The sequence below is a fragment of the Plectrocnemia conspersa genome, unplaced genomic scaffold (assembly GCF_051122295.1).
Source record: "Plectrocnemia conspersa isolate PC_06_02 unplaced genomic scaffold, ASM5112229v1 ptg000008l, whole genome shotgun sequence".
Taxonomy (NCBI): domain Eukaryota; kingdom Metazoa; phylum Arthropoda; class Insecta; order Trichoptera; family Polycentropodidae; genus Plectrocnemia; species Plectrocnemia conspersa.
Window position 1 is genome coordinate 24733379 of NW_028277172.1, and position 27827 is coordinate 24761205.

At 30.0% G+C, this 27827-nt stretch overlaps 1 protein-coding gene and 1 long non-coding RNA gene across 7 annotated transcripts in view; one reads left to right on the forward strand and one right to left on the reverse strand.

Annotated features, from left to right (window-relative positions):
* The window catches only part of Liprin-beta (liprin-beta 1), a 118725-nt gene that overhangs the window by 77288 nt on the left and 13610 nt on the right, over window positions 1-27827 (reverse strand). The gene's annotated exons all lie outside the window — the stretch shown is intronic.
* LOC148233516 (uncharacterized) lies at window positions 17760-20467 on the forward strand. Its single transcript, XR_015810447.1, has 2 exons — window positions 17760-19951; window positions 20251-20467. It is a non-coding gene; the product is annotated as an uncharacterized LOC148233516 (long non-coding RNA).

Sequence of the window (27827 nt, forward strand, 5' to 3'; positions counted from 1 at the left end):
AGCTCGCAATTGAAAGTCGCCGAGAAAAAAAGTATTTTCAATACCGCCTGTTATGCAATTAAATGTATTTCAACTTACCTACCAAAAAGGAACTAATATACTCCATTTTGTAAATATCTGAAAATTTATATTTGATTTTTCTCTAACGACATGAAGTAAATCGCTTCCCTAAGATTCCAGACAATAAAGCCATATATGAGGACGTTACAAACTAGCGTATTGTACATAAAACAAATTGGCAATAAATTATCAGAGCGACTCGCGCTCCGCATAAAGAAGTCGAGCATTATTGATAACAATATTATATTTGGTTAATAAAATAGATAAGACGATTTTGCAAAAAATTAAAATAGGGCAATGAGAGTTGTTTTAAATAAAATTATATTTACTAGTTGTAGAAGTATGATTGATAGATTGGAATATTCAAGAAATGTTAATTATGAATGTTTTAATATTTATATTTATATAAGATAGGATACAATGTGTTACTAGAGTATTTTAATAAATATTTAATAAGAAATAGAGATGTACATATATTTAATACAAGAAATAGAGATAATTTAGGAATAGATTGATATAAGAAAACGAGTACGACCAGGGGAATATTGTACGGAGTGAATTTGTATAATAATATTCCTAGAATAATCCGAAAAAATAAAAAAAACTTATCGGGTTACCTCAATGGAATTCAGAAATACATTCTTGCATTAGGAAATAAAGTATTTTTCGTATTATGTTTATGTTTATAAATTTGTAAAGCGTATAAACTATTAGCTTTATAGCTAAATTAATTAATAAAATAATATAAAATACGGGTTAAATGGGGTGCATTACGTTCGTCGTCAAAGAGTGAAAAAATGTAAATTGTGCGAAATTTGGGCCGCTTATTATATTCCGGAATGGAAGGTACCCACTTCATTGACGATGAATTACAAAACTGACCTAAATTTTTTATCCTTTTGATTGATAAGCACGTGAAAATTCCTAAATGTTTCTATACCACGTCTTCTGCGATAGTAGCCAGTATTAATTTAATAATTGATCAAAGAAGTGAATGGAATAAAGGAACACCTTCGTGCATTAAGAAGTACGCTTTTATGTTATATTTCATATGTATGTATTGATTATAAACCATTAGCTACAAATTAATAAAAACTAAATAAAAATATGTTTATTAGTAAGTTTTATCAAATAATAAACAGATCATTGCCGGTTATCATAAATTAATTTTAATTGCCTATTCAGATCTCACGTACAATAAGAAACAGTGTAGGATTTGAAAACTTTTTGTTGATAAACAAAGACTAAATTAATTTATCTGTTGTATTGATTCTTCTCTAAGTCAAGAAGATGTCATCATTGTAAATTAATTTAATATTTTCTGTATGTATGCGATTTTGTTATATTATGTAAGATATTTCTCCGAAAATGTTTGTATACATATATACGCCCCAATTCGCATGTCTGACGCAATATAGAAATGAATAAATAGACACGGTATGAATATATTAAATATGTATTTCACACGTACATTTTATTTGAGATTCTCAAAATCAATTATAAAAATAGATAACAAACAATATTTTAAAAAGTTTTCAAAAATTATAAACGTTACTTTATATTAGATACAGGAAAATACATACATTATATTAGAGTAGATGTTGCTAGTTTATAACTAAGTTTACAAGAGAAGATTAAAAATTAAAAACGGACTAATAGTAATAAAAAAATACATAACTTCAAGACTATTAATAACTATTCACTTAACTAAAGACCTGAAGCTACTAAAAATTTAATTTTTGCCTCTAAATCAATATGTGTTATGGTATTTTATGTTTATTCTTATTCTCGTAGTAATCACTGATTCTAGAGATTAGTATAATATTTTTATACTTTTTAGGCAATGTTTTTTAGTTGTTGATAATAGAAATTTTTAAGTTTGTATGTTTTTTTACTCGGACCCAAATGTAAAACTCGTGTAAAATATGTAAAAAAATAATATTAATAGATCAATATTTAAGTAACATTTTTTTTATAAAATACAACAACATTTTCTAGACTCATAAATATTTTGTTATTAGATTAAAAAATTAGCTTATCTGTGTTTTACTATCACAATACCAATGTAATGTTATCGCTAGTATTTTGGTTTAAAAGTAGTGCTATAATATATTTTTAACACAGCGACAAACTATTATTACTACATTAATTAGTTAGGAGCGAAATAATAAATAGTTTTAGAATTTATTTAGAAATTATATTGCTTATATTGTATAAAAAAAAATCAATACAATATTTATTTTAACTAATTGTTTTTTATAAATTACAACACAATAATGTATTGTTTTATCAGCAATATTTATAAATAGTATATGTTTTTAATGATAGTAAAAATAGGGCAGGTAAGCAAACAGTACGGTTACACAATAATTTTATCGACACAATGGGAACATTGTGTATAAAGTATATTTTCTGATCCTGGCAACCAACCCTTTTTCAATCAGAAGTCTCTTAAATTGTATATTTAAATAAGTTTACTAAATTAACAATACATCTTTTAACATAAGGTGTTGAAAATATGTTTTAAAACATATATCAAATAAGTGACCCTGAAGACGTCTAAAATGATTGGATTACTACACCCCAATCAAACCTCTTTACAAAAGAACCCAAGTAAGCAGAACATTCATGAAATGCTTTGGATGTTTATTTAAGATTAAATTGTTTGGGAAGCACAGCTACCCTTAACTTACACAATCGATATTCGCGCCTGAACGTGTAATCTTTCACGAGACGTTTCTCCATCTCGCACCACTTTCCTTAATTGCACTATTCACATAGAGATATCAAACACTTATGATATCTTTGGCATTTAGATCTCCAAACGACACACCTTATCAAACGAAAGCACGATTGAACTGACTGGTACTTATAACGTTTCGTGCGTCACACTACAGAAGACAAGTGTCCATCGGACAACACAGCACTTTATAGGTACGCGGTTAAGTACCAACTGAGTCCGAGTGATAGGTGAGTTGCTGCAGTCGGCAGCTGTCGTTAACAGGGGGGATGGGCAATCCGTAGATCGAAGATGGAAGGTATATGGAATTAAATAAAAGTATGAGTTTTACGGGAAGCGGAAGAGGACACGTGAACAATGCAGTTTCGATGCGCTTGGAAAGAGAGCACGCGGTCGGAATGTGAAATGTGGGGATCTTGCATAGGTATTCTTATTGGGTGTGAATAGGGTTTTTTGTGAAAGGGCGTAACTAAGCGGACAATCGCGATACCTTAAGCGTTTGAAAAAAGTTTTATATATATGTGAGTTGAACTACAGTTTAACTGTAGCATATTAGGGGAAGGTGAGAGAATTTGTTATAGAACTTTTATCGATACCCAAAAGTCGATAATTCTTATTCTATAGGATCGAAAAAGTAGTGAAAATCAAACGATAGCTTATTTTTGTATTATATAAGGCAAACCTAAGATATGTTACATTGTTAATAAAATAAATTTGACTTAAAATATTACTCAGAAGAATAAAATAAAAAAAAATTATTAAACACTAAAATGTAATTAATAGATAAAAAGCGCTTCAAAAATCATTCTTAAACTCTAACATCACGAGAAAAATATTTTTAAATCGTATATTACCACTAATAAACAGTTAAAACCTATGTGAAATATTATTATTTTGTTGTAGCCCTTTAGCCTTCAATACTGCTTAAACATGTAAATCATAGAATTATCCACGATTCAATTCGTTGTAGCTAGTTTTTCTTTGCTCTCGAGTTGTGCTATGATTTTTTTACTAATTATGGTCCAAACATATTTACATATCAGTTTAATTAAAGACTTTTTCAGATACAGTCTAAAGATTTCCGCGGTTTTCCTTTTTAGTATTCTGAAATATTTAAATAAAGTATGAATTTTATTAATTTTTTTAACACTATCTTTGATCAATCAATAAAAAAAACTACTGTCTATAATCGCACAAAGACATGGTACAGAAACATCCAGGAATTTGCACGTGCTTTTCCATTGAAAGGATAAAATAATTATATAATCCACTGTCGATAAAGTGGATACCTTCCAATCCGGAATATAAGAAGCGCCCCAGATCGTTCAGCTTTCTGAATTTTGCGCAATTTAAATTTTTCCCCTCCTTAACGACGAAGCAGCACATCTAACCCGTATTTTATTTTATTTAGCTATATAGCTATTTTTTATCCACTTATTAAATGTAAACAAAATATAATATTAACATAAACAGAATATAAAAAAATACTAACATTATATTATAATCCATTAAATGTGTTTTTTTATTATAGTGAAATAAAGTGGATACCTTCCATTCTGGAATATAAGAAGCGCCCCAGATCGTTCAGCTCTCTGGATTTCGCGCAATTGAAATTTTTCCCTCTTTAACGACGAACATAGAACACCCCATCTAGCCCGTATTTTATTTTAGTTTATTAATTTATTTAGCTGTATAGCAAATTATTTATACACTTCACAAATTTAAACAAAATATTAAAAAGACTAATATTTTAATTTATTCAAGGTGTATTTTTGTTCCATTGAGGAAGCCCGCTACCTTTTTATTTTTGCGGATTATCATAAAAATATTAATATACATATTCCCCTGGCCGTACGAGTACGGCCAGGGGAATATGTATTATTACAGTTAGTGTCACTCTTAATATAAAACATACTATTTCATGTACATATAAAAATGATTTCAACAAATGTACATAAGATATGTATTTGCTAAAAAAAAAAATTTTTTTGAATAAAAGATACATTGATTAATATTAACTATGCATTGAATATGTAATCATATTTATGATTTTGTTTAAAAATAAACAAAAAAAAAATCGGTTTTAAAAGTCACGAAAAATATTATGATTATTTTTTATGTACAGATTATATTAATGTAACTTAGTTACCTGCTATATTGCATGTAACGCTTGGTTATAAGATATTTAAAGCATTTTAAAGTCGGAATGTTTTTGAAAGTCTTTAACAATTAAAGGACTTTCATTAGTGGCTGTGGAACGACGAAGACAGAACCACTAAAGCCAGCCGAGAGTGTTTATAAATATATTTATGAATAATTATATTCAACAATAAATTGTTAAATAGACAAGCGCTCCGCATAGCATATCCGAGTATCTACAACTCATTATAGCGAACTTTGGAATGTGCTTTGGTTAAAACACTTTCACCTAAACTATAATATATTATATAATAATTCCGCCAGAATATGATTTTTGTTTAGCTATTCATGTGATTTTCTATTTTCTAGACGAGATAATTTTGTTCATAAATCAATATTTATTGTAAATTTTATTATTAAATAAATATTTATAATTTAGACGTATTTATAAAAAGGAACATCTTATAGATATAATTCTAATAATAAAATAAAAGTTAAAGAGGGAGATAATGGTGTGAGGAGCGTTAAATAAGGGTGTACAAACAGGGTTTTTTCTAATAGGTTGCTAATCTACCCCTGAATCTTTTTTTACATGTACGCGTCTGTGTGTTAGTAATACACATTATAACAATGTGTATAGTGTACTTTTTATATACTGTTTGTGTACCCAATCAATGACGGAATTGTATTTCGAAAATACTGGTAGTAAAAATATGGTTCGGTAATAAAATGAAATATTTCACTGGCATACAATATAAATTGTATAAGCTGGTATAATATACTCTTAAAAGTTTTCTAAATTGATTACCTTGTATATTTATAACACAATTTTAAATAAATATTTATCTAATCCTGAATATACTGATCGAATATTAATGCTATGTGAGAGAATAATATTGTTGTATTTTATATAATCAGACAGTATGTTATCTATTTATAAGAGCACACTAATGACATAAAATCATTATATTACTTGAATACATATTTAAAAATATATAGACAAAACTTATTTTAAAACCAATGTTATAAAAATATATGCTTCAAACTATATTCAAGAATACTTGATTGATCAATAGCAAGGTCAGTAACAACGAATGTTTTTCTAATTTTGTTACAAAAAATCTCGATATAGGCACTAAGAATGTCATCTACACTGATTTTTAAACAGCTTTTATTAAAGTTCATCATGCTTTAATTCTTGAAAAAATATAAATTTAGGTGTTCCCATAAAATGCCTAAATATTTTGAATTACACTTTTAAAATCGTCGTCAATATGTGCAACACGAGTCATCTAAAAATGATTCATTGCCACACCAGAAAATTCTAAAGGTTCTAATCTTGGCCCTCTAATAAAAATATTAATATAGCAGATGACCTTGCAGTATTCTTTAAAATAAAAATTCCATTGAGGGTTGTGAAAAACTTTATTTGGATATTGTAAATCTATATATGTTGTCATCAGAAAACTGATTACCATTTAAAATCAAAAAAATTCATTCCATGACATATATCTAGAGCAAGAGCACTACTTAAAAGTGATCATAAAAGTGATAACAATGCACTTCATCGCACAAAAGTTATAACCGATTTGTGTGTCCTATTTCAAAAGGACTACAGATTCCATTAGCATTTAGAATTCATATGTAATAAAGCCACTAAGATTTTGGTATTTGTCTTGCGATACACGCGTCAATTAAGTAGCTCGAGGGCACTGTGTGATTTGTATAATCACCTAGTATGTAGTACCTTTGAAGCAAGTAATGCAACCGACTCACTTATAATAAAAAAAAGTCCGAAAAAGATAAATATATATTTATATTTCCAACAAAATTTCCTGGAACATGAATCGCGTCGACCAGTAAAGTACTTAAAAAAGCACTTCTATCAATTACCGGTGGAGAATTTACACAATCCGGAGATCCTGGAAGAATTTCATTGTGTACCACCTGCGTTCCTGAATATTATTTGAAGTACACTTCTCGGGTTCATCAACTGAATCATCCTCTATATATAATTGGACGGAGTAATTAAAGCATATCATCATAAAAAAGGACCAATTCTACTCGCGATAACAGCATTTTTTATCGTTAAAGAAAACATGGTTTTCTGCGTTTAAAAAGAAACACCGTTGGGAGACCACTTAACGGATTACATACGCACCATAAATCATCAATGATTAATATTAGTGGATAACGCACGTAGTCTCATCGGCCAACAGAAATTTATATTCATAGAAATTTGCAACTCTTCTCTGGTTGATTGCTTCGCCGAAAAATGGCGAACCATAGAGTCCACTATTGAGGGGCTAAGAGTATAAATACAGAAACCCTGGCATTTTTTTATGTATTTTGTAAAACTGTTATGCTCTACAAATGTATTATAAATAAATAAATAAATATTGTGTTTAATTGTTCATCTCTATACATATCTAATTTATGTTAAGTTATATTAAAATAGATAGTTATAATGAAAAATTACATATTATTGGGTTATTTTTAAATACGTTTTAACCTGTTTTAAAAATAATAAATTATTAATAATAACAATCATAAATATTCATCAGTTTAAAGAAGAGTCTTTCAAGAGAAAAATCAATAAGCTGTAGAATAAAATTTTCCGGATCACTCCGCGATTTTACCGTCGAGTGAACAAATTATCGTAAGGTATTGGATAAAACATTACACATAAGTAAAACGTCAGTACAAGAAGAGAGAGAGAAAAATTAGTATAAATGTAAAGTTTTTTGAAATAAAAAGCTCCAGAGGCAATAACAAAAAAATATAAAAGCAACGATAATACTACAAGATATGTTAGTATACTTAAAAGTATGAATATAATGACATTTTTCATATACATAGCACATAAAATAAAGAATAAATAAAATTTACATTAACTAAGGAAATAATTTATTTACTGCAATTCATAAAAAGTATTTATTTCATACATCTTTGCTATTCGCCTATAGTAAATGAATACCGGACATACATATATTTCTAATATATTGCTTTTAGAAAGCTTGTACTTTTACCCATCGTACCATCAACGATGAATATCAATAACCTATTTTGGTTTATCGCTTTTACGGCTCCTTAAAAGTCCCATCGTCTCCGTTCAACCGTGCTTTGCTCTCACACCACGTGCTCAATTTCATTGACCCCCAACAATAATACACGTAGTAATATAAGTAGCATATAGTGAATTCTTCGTGGTACCAAACTATGTATACATACACTTGTGTATACAAGCACCGTTTTGTAATATTGTAGTCTGTGGGTATTGTAGACAGGAGCGTTTGTCGTGCCTGGGTTTCGCATTTCCCAGCTGAGCTATGCACAATTCTCCTTACATTGTGTTCCTGAATAGCAAATTTCTGCCTTATGCAACAGAGATTTACGCTAAACGCAACCAAAACGTGACGTAAAAATGTGACGCCTCAAACAATAAGGCGCTCGTATTTAAAAAAAGGAATCTGAAAAATCGATACTTGGGTACACATAGCCATATAGACACATCATGTGAATAATATTTTTTATTACAAATCTCACTATCATGACTTGACAGGCTTCTCCAGCGTGTAATGATGGCCATAATACTTTAAAAACAACAAGTATACCATTAAATAATATGTAAGCACCATTGCACATATTTTTTTCCAGCTCCTGTTTGAACGAAAATATCATTGTGTTTGAACGAAAATATCATAGAATAGCTGGCATCCTGACCGCCACAGGCAAGAATAAGGGACGCGATCGCGAATCTTTAAGGTAAGAGTCCGCAATTTTTTATTGTAAAGCTTTTTGAAACAAGCTATTCACGATTTATTTCATTTAACAAATCATTTGTGTGAGGGATTATTTTCCTATAATTGAATGTTGCAACTTAAACAATGTTCAGGAATATCTATACATACATATATCTATTCAATTTCTTACCCTAGACTCATTAAAACCTATCTATCGAAAATGAAAATGTTTTTTTCATGCTAAGCAAAAAATATATTTATTTAATTTTTTGCCATAGCAGTCATTGGAACAAGCAGCAAACACAAAAAAGTGAAGTATGATCCGTGTGAGCAATATTCGTGTGAAAAATTACTTAGTAGTGAGCAATATTCGTGTGAAAACTTAGTGACAAACTGTACAACTTAGTGATAAACCTCTAAAAATAGTTACTTACTGTGACTATTTATACCTAACACAAAATATTTACTATTTCGCAAAGTGCACTTAAATATGATTTGATGTATGGCGCCTTTGTAAAACCTTTAGCATGGGCGTTAAGCGTAGAAAAACTTTTTTAAAACTACTGGGTGAAGTTAAAAAAAATGTTTTGAAATAATTTGCATTGCTATTAAATTGGTTATTGATGTTACTCACAATGTGCTCAACACTTCTCGTCGAAAGCCTGATGGATTAAAATAAGGCTGCAAAAATCATACACGACTTAATTAATTATTAATTTTATTAGTATATAAATATTCTACTCGTGAACTGACTATACTACGAAAAAAATGCGTTGTAATGAAAAATTCCGCGTTGTAATAAAAAGTTGTAAATATCGTATCGAGTACTCAGTATATTATATTATTTTAATACATACATAATGTCATTGCACAATAAACGTAATGCTTTGTCATCTAATTCGATAACAAAATAATTCAAACTGATTTAGAAGCACGATACCGTTATAGGAATCGAAATGTCACTTAAATAGAAAAGGATAGTAGTTATGTTAGTACTAATTGAAATCCAATATTTTTATTGCCTATCCAACAAGTCTAATTATATCCCTAGATAGCTTACAAATTACATCACCCATGCGAGTTTCATCTCCCTAGAACACAATAAAAGCCAACATTTATCGCGAAATCAACAGATGGAAGGACAATTTGCCACTTTTCCTGGAACGGTGCCCACGACGGCGGCAGTTAAACTCACTATATATGTATATGCTTAGCGTTTATGTAGTTATATCTGATATCCACAAAAGGGGCTATTGCGATTCGTATCGGACTTGTATTATGAATACATATTGTGTAAGCTCAGTGACCGAACGAAAGCTCAAAACGTATTAAAACGTTCCAAAGCCAAATGCGAAAGCTACATAATTTAGGCTTTTGAAACTTTTGCAAACGATGGGGTAGGTAAACAATCATGAAACAATGCGGAAACACGCCTTTCGGGCAGATTAACCCTTTGATCGATGAGAAAATATGTAACAAATAATATTAGCATTTAGATAACCCATCTGTAATGTTAATTTTGGATTGTGCTTATTAGGGAGAGATCCAATACTGCTATTTTTGCATATGTTACTTCAATAATACTCAAGATCGCAACCGCTGGTAATTAAGTGTCACATAAAAACTAAGTTCTTTCAAAATCTCTGGATCGTGAATATTTATTACCAGCAATTTGAAGAAGTGCTTTTCCAAGTATACTTGTCGACGCGACTCAAGGGAATCGTATTCCAGCATATAATGTACGAAAAGTTATTTTAGCAAATGCTTACGGTCTTGAACCAATCGCAAATAAATTTCAAAAATATTTTGTAATTGAAAATAGCAATTATTTTCACAAAACATAGATATAACTCTGCCACCACCTAAATGAAGAATTTTCATCTATTTTATAATAAAATTTAAGTATTATTGCTCTAGAATAGATCAGTGACTTTTTATGCTAAATTACAGACAATTAGCGAGTCAATATGTACATAGATTTTCAACACAAATAAAGTTTTTTACAATCTTCAATGGAGTATATGTTAAGGAATACTTAAAGGCCATCGGCGAAAAGTAAGAATTTGGAATTTGCCTGTAATAAACCGAAGAAACATTATTAGGCCGAGATTAGAACCTAAATATTTAAATATTCATACAATATTAATTTATACTATCGCGAATAAAATTTGAAAAATATTTTGTATACTTGAGCAACACATGTAGTCGTTTTTCTCTCAATATACTTGATTGATTAGTGACGCTCCAAAGTCCATGGTCCTTTGTGAGCCTCTATTTTGTTTCGAAATGCTAGACAACGAGGCACATCTTCTTAACAAAAAAATGTTTTTACGCCTTCGAAAAATATTTGTGAATAGAATGTTGATCGGCGGTATCAACTATGACCGAAATTCGCAGAATTCGTTCGTTGCACGAAACAAAATATTGGAAAGGCCCACCTTTTATTATCGTTTAATGCTTATCTCAAAAACAGGTGTGTCATGTTTTTGTAATCATTGTTTTAAGCCGTAAAAAAATTAATTTGCGTCTTGAAATAAAAATAATTTGCCAATTCGTACAAAAGAAACAATTATACTCATCCGATCTTTATATATATATATATATATATATATATATATATATATATATATATATATATATATATATATATATATCAAATTTGTTTCAAACGATAAAATTATGTATGTAAAAAAATAATAATTTATGGTAAAACCTATTAATTTTTTTAGGAATTTAAATGTTTAGTATAGTTTATTGTGACGATATTATAGCTGTCTATTTTATTAGTATTGTGAAAACATATCATTGTGTGTGATGTTTTATTTTGTTGTATAAAACTACGAAATAAAAATATTTATATGGTATATTTCATTAATTTTCCGACACGCCTCTTTCCTATAAACGTTTTTTCAACAGATAACTTTGAAAGGAAATGAAAAAAGGCACCTTTTGGCCATCAAAAAAAGGCGCCCACATTTCCCCCACAAAGGGCGCGCCCGCCTATCGAAGGTTGCCGATCTGCGTTGAAAAGGGACGCCTGAAGGCGAAAAATAATTATGTCCACCCCCGCCACATATTTACTACCCCCAAAAGAAAATTGCTGGCACTTAAACCAACACTAATTCAATAACCGCGCCCGATAACAGGGAAGTAGAAATCATTACAATTCCCGCTTGTCCGTCAGCAAAATAAAATAACCCTTGACGTTTTCCCGACGGTTAATTAAATTCCAAGATTCGACTATTCGTTATTGAAAAAGTTTTTCTTTAAGAGCCCCTGGTTTCATAACAAATGAGCGATAAATCCGGCGAGCAATAAGCTATATTTATATATAGCATACTATCTGATTTTAAATAACTATATATCAATACATTATTTAACTTAAAAATAATCCTTATCAAATTTATTATTATATAATATAATAATTTCTTTGAGGTTTATTATTTTCTAAGAATGGCAAATGTCGGTTTCCCAACAGCTAATCAAAATCAATCACAATTAAAATTTCAAACCTACAGATTTATATTATAATATCAACCAGTCCATACACATATATTCCTAACTTACAGTTTGATATAATATATATGTATGTATTGTTCAGCTGAAAAAGTATATTTTTTTTCTACCCCAACGACTAACGACCCCTCACTCACATCCCACATACCCCCTGGGATCTCGAGACCCAAAGACGATAGAGAAACACATCTACGATGAACGATAAATTTTCTAACCCATGAAAAAATCATAAACGATACATTGCCGAATTTAACACATTTTCCGCTATATTATATAATATGTATATAACTGGCAATAAGGAATAAATATTATTTATTTTAATTTACTGTATTGTTTATTAATTTGAGCATTGTGGCGCATTGGGGTTACTTGTAAGATCACGATGGTCTTCACTTTATTAAAATAAATTTTTAAAAAAAAATGTGAAAATAATCAATGCAGTTTCTATAAAGTCCTCAAAAACAGTTATAGATACTGCATTTTTTTATATCAATTCAGAGGCTCTCAATATTTTTCATAAAATTAAAATAAAGTATTTTTTGTTATGTTCATATATTTTGTGCTCTTTAAATTATTGCTTTTATTTTCTATAGAAATCATTTACAATAAATCAAATTAAAAAAATATTATATTCATATAATGTTTTTTATTAATTATTTATATAAATATATAACCATCCGGGGTACCACAAAAAGTGAAATTTCAACCACCGTACATGTACGGCGATACCGCTCAAAGGGTTTATAATCAGAGAATATTTTCAAAAACGATATAATTCCAATAAAACATATCATTTGAAATGACGACAAATTTTCTTTGATTATACATCGCGACTTGAGCATAAAAATTCAAGCTGAATGCTTCGATAAATTGAATCAATTTAACATCGCAAAATAATAAAATATCATTTGAACATTTCTGAACAAATTCTTCTGAGTACCTAACAGAAAACATTGTGCAATATTGTGCAATGTGTACATAGTCAACAGTTCTCAGTTACGCCATTTTACAATACCCATAACTGCATCGATACTCTGGACAGGTGTTGAATATCAAACGAGTGCGGATATCGTGTGTCATCCGCAAACGTACACGAGCAAAGGCTTAGGCAAGATCTAAAGCAAATTTTAGAGTGACGGAAACCAAACACTGGACACGTAGCTTTAAGCACGTCACACACGTTTGCACGTACGTGCCATTTTCAGAGTTGACAAAGGAGTTTTGGGTGTTTACCGAGCAAAAACCGCAATCAAGGGAATAGGCAGTCTTTGGGTTGTACGCGACGTGATTCAGGCGCAGTACTCTAAAGACATTACCATAAATATTAATAAGTTTGCCTAGGCATAAATTAGCTTTGGACAAAAGGGTACGTGTTAAATTTCAATGGGAAATCCATGACAAGTTCATTGCTGACTTCGGTAGCTTAAAAGTAACTAAAAAATAAAATATTAACGTTGAAATAATAAATAATATAATCAAGATTAATAATTTTAATTTTAAAAATAATAAAGCATTTAGTGTTTTATATCAGTACGTCCTGCTGTGAGATTGGAATTTCTTTAGACAGACCAATATTATTCGTGCTAATTTAAAATAAAAAAATAATATAATCCATCGAGAAAAAATGACTACCTGCGCTGTTAAGATAAATAAGGAAATAATACACAATCGATCTAAATTATATTAAATAATGATTTATGCCTAACAAAACACAAAGCACATTTACTGCACATATGAAGTTTAATATTTAAAACGTGAGAGCACTTGCCCACAATTGCCATTAAAGTAATTCCTATAAAATATTTATGGTGCCGCACTTAACCGAGGAAAAGGCAAAATGGAGCGTGACACACATAATTCCATAAGTGCATTAACATTATAAGCAGACGCCAACTATGTTTATTACATTATAAACTAGCCATTGCTGCAGTCTTCAACTTTTTTTCATTATTTTGTTCGTTTTATTGTTATTATAAATTTAATTTAAAATGAAGGCAAAAATATCACCATTTTTGGAAAAACAACCAATGTTTAAACATTTTGTAGGAAGAACTACCAATGATTAAACAATGCATGTATAAATTTAAAACTTTGAATGACAATATACATACATATGTATGTCTTCTTCCTTAAAATTTAAAAATGTTTAAATAATCAATAAACAATTTTTTTATTATATTTCGTAAAAATATAAATAATTTCGTATAAGAAGTTTTATATTCCTCGTGGGAGATGGTCAGACACGAAAATGAAATTAAGAAGTAAATAAAATGTGATGATATATGTATGTATAATTTTAGAAACTCTCGACGCTTAGCGACCCTTTTTTGCACAGGAGGATTGAGCAGCTCATATTAAAAAAACGCCGCAAAAACACAAGAGCAAACGAATCGCGTGCATACACAGAACAGATATTCTCTAATTTGTGCGTGCATAACATGTTTCTGTCACATTAACAAAATTTCGTTTTATCAAATGTCAAGGTGATACTAACTTAATACATTATTTAAAAAAAGGAAAAAAAATATGTAACATGTACAAATAATCTCTGACCAGATGCATTTTAAATTTAAAATATGCATTAGTTGAGTGAATCGGTTGTGATTTTTTAGTGCCTTACATCTTATAATAAAAAAATTTAATAGAAATGGTGAGAGGAAGTTCTCATATTAATCATGCAGGTAAGAATGTTCTTATTTAAGCATTTTACACAATAATTGATTATCACTTGATTTTATAAAAAAAAATCACACACATCACATTAACTTATGTATACATACTATTTGAGGAAAAATCAAAATTAAGTTAATTTTTTTTGTAACTAAAATCTTTTTACAACAAATAATATTGTTTCTATAGCTTAATTTTATCGCTTCCATTTATATTATGTAGAATTTTAGGTAACAAAATACATAATGAACCGTTTTTTATTTCATGTTAAAACAAATATCGCGTTTGGAAATTACAAGTAAATTGAAATTAAATCACTTCAGATTATTCAAAATAGTGCTATAAAAAATGGTTAAATTTGCCTTTCGATGCTCACACGAAAGACATACATACATGAAAAATATTTTTTTTCCTATAACTATTCCATAAAAATATGTACTAATCAGTGGCGTAGCTATGGTGGGGCGGAGGGGGCGGGCCGCTCCGGGCGGCACTTGCTTGGGGGCGGCATATTCGCGATGGAATCGTCTAGTGAAGTTTTTAACCCTGAATAAACTAAAATTTATGTAAATCTACGAATACCAAGAGCTTAACACTAATCAATTTATTATTTTAAGAAATGCTGATTTTATGACCCACTAAAAAAATGTATGGGGGGGCGGCAATTTTAAGGATTGCCCCGGGCGGCAAAAAAATTATTACAAATACTAAATTTGAATTTAGAAATCAGCTACATAATTATGAAATTAGATCTGCAGATGATTTACATATCCCTCAAGCATTTTCTGTGAAGTTTGCCGCAAATTCAATAAAATATATTATTTAAAAAAATATTTTTTAATGAATTCATGCAACTTTAATTAAATAAAATTAAGTATATTAATAATAATTATATCATATCATTACACAATTACTTTTTTCCTTTTACTAAGCTTATTAATTTTCGTATTTGTTCTTTTAAAATTTAATAATAAATATATTAAGTATACTTAATATATTTTTCTAAATTTATACGCATTATATTTATAATTTTAATATATCAAATGAGTTATATCTTGCTCATTACTACAAGACACGTATTTATCGGGATTGATTAGGGTGAAACCAGTAGCTAGAAGGCAAAAAAATTGATCGCCTAATACACCTTTTTCCAATATGAGGTCAATAGTTTTTACCAAACGACACGGACTTTCGTGATTTCTTGCTGATGTACCAAAAGATTGAGACAAAATTATTTTGAAGGCGAGAAATACATCAACACCTTTCATTCTATAAAAACCGTATATTGAACATTTTTATTTTATGAAAAATACTACAAAACCCTATTTTAAAGCTTCTATGGAGCTAAACAAATTCGGTTATACAAAATTATTAATTTATTAATCTCTTAATCGGATATGACGCCTAAAAGCGTCATAATTATGTCATACATACTAGGAGTGACGTAAAAAGTCGTCATTGAATTTTTGTGTACCTTACATCCTATATTTTAATTCTGGTTGTCCTATATTCTATTCTGACTATATACTATTTATATTCTAACCATTTGATATTTATTCTGACCCTGAACAATACAATTATTATCAGGCTTTAAAACAAAATGACTATTTAATTTGCTGCCTATTTAAACGGAGAAACAGATAATCTTGCTGATCTAATTTCATTAGAAAGGATCGAAGGTTTACAATAATTAGATAAAGCGTTACTCAATAATTAATATCAGACAGTATATAAAACGTCTTATTATTAAATAGTAATAAAGATTAATTTGCTTAAATTTAAAATAATGTGGACCCCTGCGACCGTAATGAATTAATTAAATTTAACCGCAAAAGGTTACCTTTACTACATATGTTTAACATATAAAGTAGAGCGGGTCCTATCTTGAAAAGCGATCTTCTTTTTCGGTATGTTTTTGTGGCGTGATTTCTCTTTGATCTCCCATTCAACTCCCATTTTCATTATCTTTGCTCTGTTCCCATTATATCTCATCATTGATCAAATTATTTCAGTTGATGTTCACAGAGCAAATATTTTTTTGATAGAAATATTTAAACATTGCTGTAGGGACTAATGGGCATTTTATAATAAAAAAAATAAAGGTTGCCGACCTCTTTCGTCGCGACTTTAATCACAGATGATTGTGTGCGGAAAAGCTGCGTCCGTACGGTGAACAGAGCCGCATTCACTCACTAATGATGCACCTTTCATTTGTGCACTTCCTCCAGAAAGCATAAATACCCACTAGATAGGCAGTACCTTTATGAAGCTACAGAAAAACCCTCTTTGTCCCTCTCACTCACTCGCTCGATCGACGTCAAATTCATATCGACACCCCGTGAAACATGTTAAACCCAAATCCGGATTAATTCACGGTTCATTAGGCGACCCGGATCGCTGTGCTTTAACGATGCAAGGATCCAACTAGCTGAATAATGAAAAGCCACAGGGGAGAGAGAGAGAAAGCTTTTGTATGTGGGTGGGTCGCTGGAGATGAATGAAAAAGTTCATAATGTATGTGCCAAATTAAAAAAATACCCTTGTTTAGATTTGTTAGAATTTTAAAGGATATATGTACATAACTAAGAGCAAAGTTAATAATTAAATTATATATTAACCCCTTCCACATAATATATATGTTGGACAGTCCAGTTAAATCACATTCACGTTCATATTATGGGCTCGTAAAACCGCATGTTTTTTAACCAAACTAGAGGGAGATAATTATCAATATAAGCTTTAAAAATCAGTAAGATTAAATCGTAAGTAATTTTAATTATTATCATTATGTTACACCAGTCAAGAGACATGGCACACGCGCATCTGAAGTCTCGCGAACCGTGCCCACAGACCTAATAGTTGTCGAGAAGCACGCGCGTTTTTCGACCCTCGATTGCTCAAGAAATATTGAAGATGAATGTTACCAGAGGATTTTAATTATTATTTAATAAAGATGTACATTGATTTAATAATAGAAATAAAGAAAATTTAAGGATAGTTAGGTATAAGAAAACGAGTAATTATGTACGGAGGTGTGAATTTGTATAATAATATTCCTAGGACAATCGGCAAAAATAAAACTAACGGGTTTCCTAAATGGAATATAAAAAAACACCTTCGTGTATTAAGAAATAAATTATAATGTTTAGTATTTTTTATTTTCTGTTTATGTTATATATTATATGTATGTTTAGTTAAAATTTGTTTGATATAAAAATTAGGTATTAAGCTAAATGAATTAATAAAATAAAATATATAAATAGCTATTGTCGTCTTAATAAACTTTTTTTGGGAAATATATTAAATAATTAAACAAGTTACTGATTGCACAAAATCAAACAATGATTTTGTGCAATCTTCCTTACATTCAGGTACTTCTAAAAATACTTTATACGCTGATCCTTTATTATGTTGTTTATGAGTACTAAAAAAATCAATAAGACGATAGGGTACAAAACCGTTTTGTGTCATTTATTTTTCACTTTTATTTATTTACTATTTTGTCGGAAAAAATATTTTTGAAAATACGAGGGCAAAATCTTTTTTCTTCTAGCACAAGTCTAGCAAATCATGGTCTTTTAAAGACTGCTTCTGGATGCCTCCTAAATTGTTATAGCAAAGGCTAAAGCACCACTCGCCTATTTATTCCAATGAAATATACAACTACTCATTATTTTTGGTCAGTTACGATTTTCCAAAAGAACCATATGAGAAAGTAGTGCGTAGAAAATTATAAATCTGTTTATTTAAAATGAGGCATATTATAAAAAAAAAAAAAAAAACAGATTTATGTGATTTTATATATTTATAATTTGCACATTTCATGTTTATTTTAGTATATTTTAATAATTTTAATTTGCGAAAGATACATATTATTTCAGCAAATAAAATGTATGAATTGGAAAAGATTTTTTTTTTGGTACTACCGGAAATTTATTTTTTAATATCAGTAGTACTGAAGGTCGATTTTTATCCCATGACCGATATTACCGCATAGGGATTGCAATACCGGTATTACAATCCCTATGCGTGACTAAGAAAAATATTTGGGTGCCGCGACAATTGCAGATAATATTTATTTGCTACGTAGCATATTACCATTAATTTTAAAATAATTATAAAAAGTGTAAAACGTATTGTATTCAATATTGAAATAATAAAAAGCTACTCTCATAAAATTGACAAATTTCGTATTCCACTGACACAATAGATGATGTGATATATAAAAGGCGCGACACATAAAAAATAGTTCTAAGACCAAAAAATAACAATGTGGAATAGAAGGGACGATGTCAAACATATACGAAAAAAATATGTCTGACATTCAAAAGCAGATTTAATTTATTGGTAAAAAAAATGCAAACAAATAGTGCTGCCATTGACAATATATTTTCTTGAAAAAAAACATATCCCACAAATAGTTAAAAGATCACATGCTTCACCCAACGCACCCCATTTCGTAAATCCCGTTCATTATTTTCCCAGCGAAGGGTTTTTCGTTTGCAATATTTCCCCATTTATACGTATTCAATTTATTTATCAATACCCACTGATAATGAATGGGGTCACACAAAAACGAATTGCACCTGCAGTACAGTGATACATAACCTTGTTTTAATATTAAACCATTCATCCCCATCCCAACTTGCTTAGCGTGCCACGAGCGCTCAAACTTTTCACATTTAACTGAAACGTGACGTACACATTTTTAACCCTTTCTGCGCCAAACGACGCAATAAATCGGCAAAAAAGTTAATTAGGTTAAAGGTTTATTTTTCAGGCGACCATCCAGACAGTTGTCGCGTTCGGCGTTGCTTGACCTCGTCAAAATTACATAACCATTTATATAACGAGCCTATTTCGACCCTGTCGTTCCGAAGACAACTTTATGGCGCAATAAAGGGCCAAGTGTTTATAGTGATTGCACAAAATGGTAAATAAATTATTATATACTATATAGTTGTTCAAAAGCTCTCAAAACTTTAGATACGAGAGTTGTGATAACCACTGGTAATTATCAGCCATACGAGACACATAGTCCAAAAAAAGCATGCCAAGTTCATCGATTATAACAATATACACAGTTGCACAATATTAACATATAAATGAGTCATTTCTAGAATTTCAGCAAATAAATAGTGATTTTATTTTGATTATTTTGTGTGTCAGTAATTAGTTATTTATTATTGGTCATGGCTGTTAAAAATAACAAAGATAAGTAGAATACATTTGCAAAGCAAAAAAAATGACAAAATTGAGTTGTGGATTATGTAGCGATACATCGAATAAAAAAATGATTACTTAAGTTATTTTAATACACAAAGACAGTTTGTAGGCTTTTAGTATTTTTAGAAACGAAACTAATAAATTACGAATGATAAGACAAATATTTACTGTAACATGGTTATTTAGCCGTTTAGCTGAAAATGTCACTAATATCATATTAACTAAAATAATTCAAACAAATCGATATTCTATTCCACATCTGAACACATTTCGAGTCACTTTTTTTATTACTTCCATTCCATCACCATCTGTCGACCTTCCAATGCACATTGATCATTCCCAAACCTATCTTAAAGTTCTTCTGCTTATTTTCAAAATTGTATTTATTTTATTTATAATTAATAGCATTTTTTTGCATATATATTTCACTTCACAGTTTAAAAAAAACAGAAGGCGATATTTATCAAAATAAACCGTATTTTAATACATATTTAGATGTAGTATAATAAATATCTATAAGTGTTTATCTTGACAAATTAATTGTTTGATTACTGACTATTTTTAATATATTTATAATTAATTAAATGAGTGCTAATTACTTCAAAATGGTAAGTTAGTCAGTATAAAATTATCAAAATTACGGATTATTTAATTTGTTTCCTAAAATTGTGATTCTACAATTTAACTTATTGAAATTACAAATTTAATAGAACAACAATTTTTTTAATTAAATTTATCCTTCAATCATTAAATCATTATACAATTAAACGTACGACAGCCATAAAAGCAATGTGTTACGAATTAAACGAGCGGCTTATTGAAACTAATGGTCTATGAAGTGTAATTAATTGACATAATACAATATTAGTTGTTGCTTTATTTATATACAGTAGATACTAATAATTAATATAATCATAATGACTAATTAACTAATATAGTTAATCTTGAAAAATAACTGGTATAAAATAATATTATGGGAAATATATAATTGTAATAAATTTAATCATTTCCATTACAAATTTGATACTTTGCATTAAAATGAAATATATTCCACTTTTCAATTTCATATTTTGCACTATAAATTACATGCATTTTTCTGGCCAAATTTAAGGGGAAGCAAATGCCCCAACCTACCCCCCTAAATGACATCCCTGGCCATAAAAGACATGCATTATTATTTTTTATAAACAAACCTGTCTAATACAGGGACGTCATTCTAGTTAGGGGGGGGCAACATTTATCCAGTCCATGAATATTTCGATTTTATTATGATGCATTGTATTTTATTAAATGCATTTTTCTGGCCACATACAAGGGGGAAATGCCTCCACCTGCCCTTCTTATGACGTCCCTGGCCATTTATTATATACAATTTTTATAAACAAACCACTCTAATACAAGGACGTCATTTCAGCTGTTTTTAATGGGGGGATGATTATTTTTTTAATATTTCAATCTGTGGTTATTTTTTATTAATATTTCTATCTATTATGTGCATTTTTCTGGTCAAATACAAGAAGAGAAAATGCCCCCACCTACCCCCCCTCCTCCCAATAAGGTATACACAATTCTATGTTTTTACAGATATTTAAGTTGTTTTCAGGAAGGGGGGATGGCATAAGTTAGCCATTCTGTTGTCATTTTTCTAATATTTCGATTTCATTATGATTCACAGAATTTAATATCAGAAAAAATTCAAAAGGGGCAAATGCCCCCCCTCTCCCCGCCCTTATGTAGTATTTGACCATAAAGTATATAGAATTCTATTTTTTTTAAACAAAGGAACGTCATTTCAGCTTTTTCAAAGGAAGGGAGGAGAAGCAAAATTCACACAGTCTAGTTATTTTTTTTAAATTCGATTTCATTCAGATTTATAGTACATCATTAAATAGATTTTCTGACACAAATCAAGAGGGATGCAAATACCTCAATCTGCCCTCTCCCCTAATAACGTCCCTGCCAATAAGGGATACACAATGTTTTTTATGAACATACCTGTTATGTGTTTATGAGTCACAGTATTTCATTAAATACATTTTTCTGCAGAGGGGGGAAATTGCCCCCCCCTCCTCCCCGCCATAAAGTATATATAATTCTTTGTTTTTTATAAGCAAACCTGTTTAATTAATACAGAGACGTCATCTCAGATTTTTCCAGGGAGGAGGGGGGGGGGCAAAATTTGGCCAGTCATTAGTGGATTTTTTTATATTTTGATTTTATTAAGATTCATAGCATTTCAATAAGGTCGTTTTTCTAGCCAAATTTAAGGGGGGGCAAACGCCTCTACTTGCCTTACCCCCCCCCTGGAGCAGTTTATTTTATTGAGTTTGGTTAATTTATTTAGGTTAGGTTTTGGTTTGAACATCATATGGACATTACGTAACTGTCAACAGATGTAAAGGTAGAGGCCCACTTTTTACTATAAAACGGATACTTTCCAGCAGAAGTGTAGTTCTAAAAAGATTAGTACCATGACACTACTCCCCTTTAGGGTAATCAATGAGATATGGAGTTATGCAGATCTTCTAACATCGTTTTGTTAGAAGATGTATTAAAATTTATTTTATGTTCTGTTTCTTCTTTTTCTGCAACTAATCTACTTAAATGAGGATTATATAGCACAACAAAGGACTTGAAGCAAAACGTTGTTGGCCACTTTTTTGGCCGAAATCGAAATTTAAAAAATCACAAATTGGGCAATTTTTGCCCTCTCTTTCTCTCCTTCTGGAAAAAGCTGAAATGACATTCCTGGATAATACGCTGCACGTGCACTTTATTTTTATAGCGCAAACATTTGACATTTATAGTGCAAAGTATTAAATTTTTAGTGGAAACTATTAAATTTATAGTGTAATTAATTTACACCCTAATAAATCAGTTTTCGTTGTCGAATAACGACGATAACGACGAAGATCAGCGGTACACAAGATCACTAGGACAATATCGCAAAGCATAAACTGCGTAGTTAATATTTTTATGATGCTTTCTACGCTCTTTGTATTTTATAAACGATAGTGTACCGTCGTTCGTTGTCGTCGGACGACGAGTAATATAATTATTAAATTCCGTTATACGCTAAAAAAATTATTACTTAATATAACTAGTGATGTATATAAATACTTTCAGTTACTTCTCTGATTACTTCTTAAAACATGAAATAAATATGACAGCAAAGTGTAAGACACTATTGACACTGACGTTTGTAATGATCAAGGCTTCACCAAGAAAGGCTTAACCATCGACGCTTTCATTAAAGGATAAGCAGTAGTATTTGTCAAATTATTATCAGCTGATGTGAATAAGTAGTAGGTAGCAGAAAAATTATTGCAGCGCACGCGAAAATTGCAATTATATGTTACAGTAAATATTTATTTTTCAGTTAATTTATTATATAATTCAAACTGTTTCAGTAAAATTATATCCGAATACATTTATACAGGTAAATATATATTTCTACTAGCGAAAATATAATTTAACTTATGAAATTATATGCTGCCCAAATTAAATCATTAACAAGAACTTTCATAAGGGAAGGTTGTATTGGGTTCATAGACAATTTAGAGCAGCATATAATTTTACTAGCGCCTATCACTTAAATTATATTTTCGCAAGTAGAAATATATCTATCAGTGAAAATACATTCGAATAAGATTTCACTGAAAACACATTCACTTTTATTTGTATAGCGATGTTAAAATAACATATCTACATAAAAATTCATGTTACGTAACATTTTCCTCACCGCTGAGATGTTGCCAACCAAAAATAATCCAATAAAAATCCAATTCGGAGCAAGTGACAACACATGCCATACACACATTGCACTTTTATGGATTTGAATATTTTTCAGATACAACCCCAACCCCTATCACAGCGCAATGAAAATTTTCCACCATCTGAGTAAATTACGGCCGAACTGGCGCCTTGGCGACGTGAGATTTTGAAAAGGCTTCATTACGTCTGAAAAAGGACAGGAGCCGAGGGGCGCCTTATGGTGTGAAATGACTCACTTTCCATAAATACAGGGCTAAGCTCGCACACACATACACACACGTCTGCTGAGAATACGAGATAATTTTCTAGGGGTTCAGAACATTACGTTGTTCTTATTTAAATATTTTGAATCGCTTCTCAGCATATGTGAAAAAAGCAAATTCTCTTTTATATTTAGTCCACAAATATTTTAAGAACAGATTGCCTGATTTTTACCCAGCTTTTTTACTGTATTGCATTTATTTATTTAAGAAATTTCAATGTACAATGTATCACTGAAGACATCAAGATAAATAATTAAATTGTGTTACGAATTTTATTCCCTTACTTTATGTTCAAACATTTTTTTAATTTATTCAAAAATAGAGCCACGCACGGACGTTGATTACATAATTATACGACGGCGGTGAAAGGGTTAAGAGCTTTTTCTAATTATTATTGAATTCAATATTTAACAAGTAATAGTGAAAAGTAATTTTCAAAAATATGTTTAGCCTTAGTCATTAATTCAACAACATATTATTACCACAAAGAATAAGAACATGAATATTTTTTAATATTACTTAAAATAATTTTATTTTTTACTGAATAATTGACTAATTACGTGACTTTTATGAAAATTAATTCAGCACTTGAAAAATCTATTATTTTTTATTGAGCGTGGGATAAATCCGAATTTCGCACTACATGGTGATTCGGATTTATCCGCACCTAGCACATAAAGGGTTAAAATGGTCAATTCTTTACAAGGTAGTGCTTTTCAGAGATTAAAAAATGATGATAATGAGGAACTTTTGTTGGACACCACTGTTATTAGCTTAGCAGAAGTCGAGTCCCTGTGGGGTTTTAGAGTTATAAGAAGACATAAAAAGTATCCTCTCTGATAGAGATGATAGTTACCCACAATTAGCAAACAAAGAGTGGTTATTTAATTTATCATTCTTAGCAGACTTTACCTTAAAACTCAGTGAATGGAATCTTGAATTGCAAGACAAAGATAAATATTTATTAGATATGATAAGCTCGACAAAATCTTTTCAAAAAATGGAGTGCATTGAAAAATATTTGCGTCTATATCCTGATATGAGTCCTTTCGACCCAAACATAATGATCCTCGAAATTAAAAATATTGAAAAGCAATATAAAACGAGATTCGAAGATTTTAAAATAATTAAAAATATCAAACTATTTTTTTTAATAAATTCCTTTCAGAAAAATATCAACATAGAAAAAATCGCAAGTCAAATTGTTACAATATTTAAAGCAAATCAAAATGAACTACAATTGGAAATAATCAAACTTCAGAATGATTTATATTTAAAATCCAAAGATTGTATCTGAAAATACACTAAAGATAGGACCCAATTTTTGCATGTATTTGTCTGAATCCGCATTTTCTGACATAATAAAATCGGATATACGAAAATGAATAATAGTGTACTTACCTATTAATCAGAAGCCAAATTAATTCTAAAAAATTAGATTTGTTTAGTCATACATTTTATTTATTTATATACAATTATAAATTACATTTTCTAAGTAGATTCGTTGCAGAGCGTTATTCAGATTATGTGCAAACGAGCGGCAGCGAGTGAGCGTTGAACAGTGATCACCCGATGAGCACAACAAAACTGGGTCTTATAGGAATTGTACAGCTCCTGTTCGAGTACGCGACAGTCCATTTTCAAGAAAATATAATTGTATATAAATAAATACAGCGTATAAACAAATGAACAAATATTTTCATAAAAAACATTTGGCCCTAGCAACAGAAAAGTACATATTTAAGTGATGAACATAATAACCAATGTTCACGATTATTTATTTTATCGTATACTCCTGACTTTAAAAATATTGCAAAATCTGGACAGTTATTATTAATTATATTTTAACAATATTATTAATTATATTTTAACTAATGTATATGTATTTTAAATTGTTATTTTTGTCTACTAAAAATAATAAGCATTTTCTATTTATGAATTTATAAGAAAATATATTATTTACCCTTTGCATATTGGTAGCTCGCGATGATTTTAATAGAGAGAAGTAGATCCACGTACGGGTGAATATTATACACATATTGTGCCACTACAGTAAAAGTTTATTGAATTTATATAATAATTAGTTACATGTTGTTGAATTAAATGATGATAACTGACGGATGAGGTCCCACCGGCCGCCGTAGTCCCGTTATGGTCCACCAATGAATGTGTTGCCCTCGCCGGCGTCGCGGCAGTGTTATAAGTGTCCAAATATATCGGACCCAGTCGGATAATTGTAGAGTATATCATATTGCATATTTGTTAAATAGCGTTTTTTTTTTCGAAGCTTTCTGTAAATGACGCTATCTAACACATAATTATGTATGACTCAACGCTGCATAAATAATTTTAGAATCCGATATATGCATATTCCCAGTAATTCTATTTGAAAAATGTTTCAATATATCTAGAATGAAAAAACTAGATAATTTTGCATCTCAAATGAGATGAAAATAATATTTTAGGGTAATTACGACTCAATAAGCACGCGATTCATACACAACACCAGCAAGAGACACGTCACACGCGCGTTTGAAGTTTCGCGAACCATGTCCACAAACCTAGCAGCCGTCCAAAAGCATGCCGTATTTTTATGGTCCACTACAAGAGCTAACTTAAGTTTTTAAATATTACGACACAAGCGTTTTTTACGTATGTGTATATTTTAATATATATTTATATCGCAAAATTGTATAACTGAAATATTAACTGTTGTAATATAATAATATTTTAAAACTTTTTCGCTATATTAAACACAGAAATTATACTTTTCGCAAACTCTTGCGTTATTTTATTACAAAATACTGATGATTTAATGTTTTATATAGATAAGCTTTGTACTATGAAATAAATATGATCGCAGCGCTGATGCCTTTTTAACAATTTTTTTGCTTCATCAATTATTCGATGGTTCTGAGACTCTAATAATAATTGCTCAAAAGGGCAAAAATATTACCGCTTCGCTGGTTGCAAAAGGCGAAGGACGAAAGGGGTATGTTCAACTTTTTAATTTGCGAAAATTGTTTAAACGGTAAATCATTTATAAACGTGCGGAAAATTAACGAGGAAAATTCGAAAAACGAACAAACACAACTAAGCGCTGTAAATAAAAGCTTAAACGGACTGACGTGAACAAAAGTCTGCAAAGTTGCCAGCAGCATAGTTACTGTGAAAAGTTTTTATTTTTAATCTACCCGAGTAACTGATAGTTCGTATGACTAACTGCAAAAATGTTGAACATTCTTAATTAAGTCAGTTTAATAATGAAAAAACTAGAAAAGTGCACTTATAACATTTTCATATAAAGACGCTTAAATATAGATGTATTTTTACCGCAAAAAAAAAAAAAAAAAATAAGAAATACAAAGATAAATATATATAAGAAACCTAGCCTTTTATATTTATTTTCAAATGCCTAATTATAATTTTCTCTTATTTTAAAATTTATTGTGCAAATTTGCAGACATTCCAAGCTTGTCAAATAGCAGCTGGGTCGTTTAGATAACGACACCAATCCCCCAGAGATAACGAAGGGTCCAAAGCAGTGAGGACATTCGTCCTGGTCAATTAGTCCAACAACTTTGCGGATAAATAGGTAAAGCCCTCGGAAATCAATCTTGTTTCGCACTCCATCCAGTCAAAAGCTTTCCATCAGGAATAATTTCGCCTGTACATGACAACACGCGTCGCTTTCGA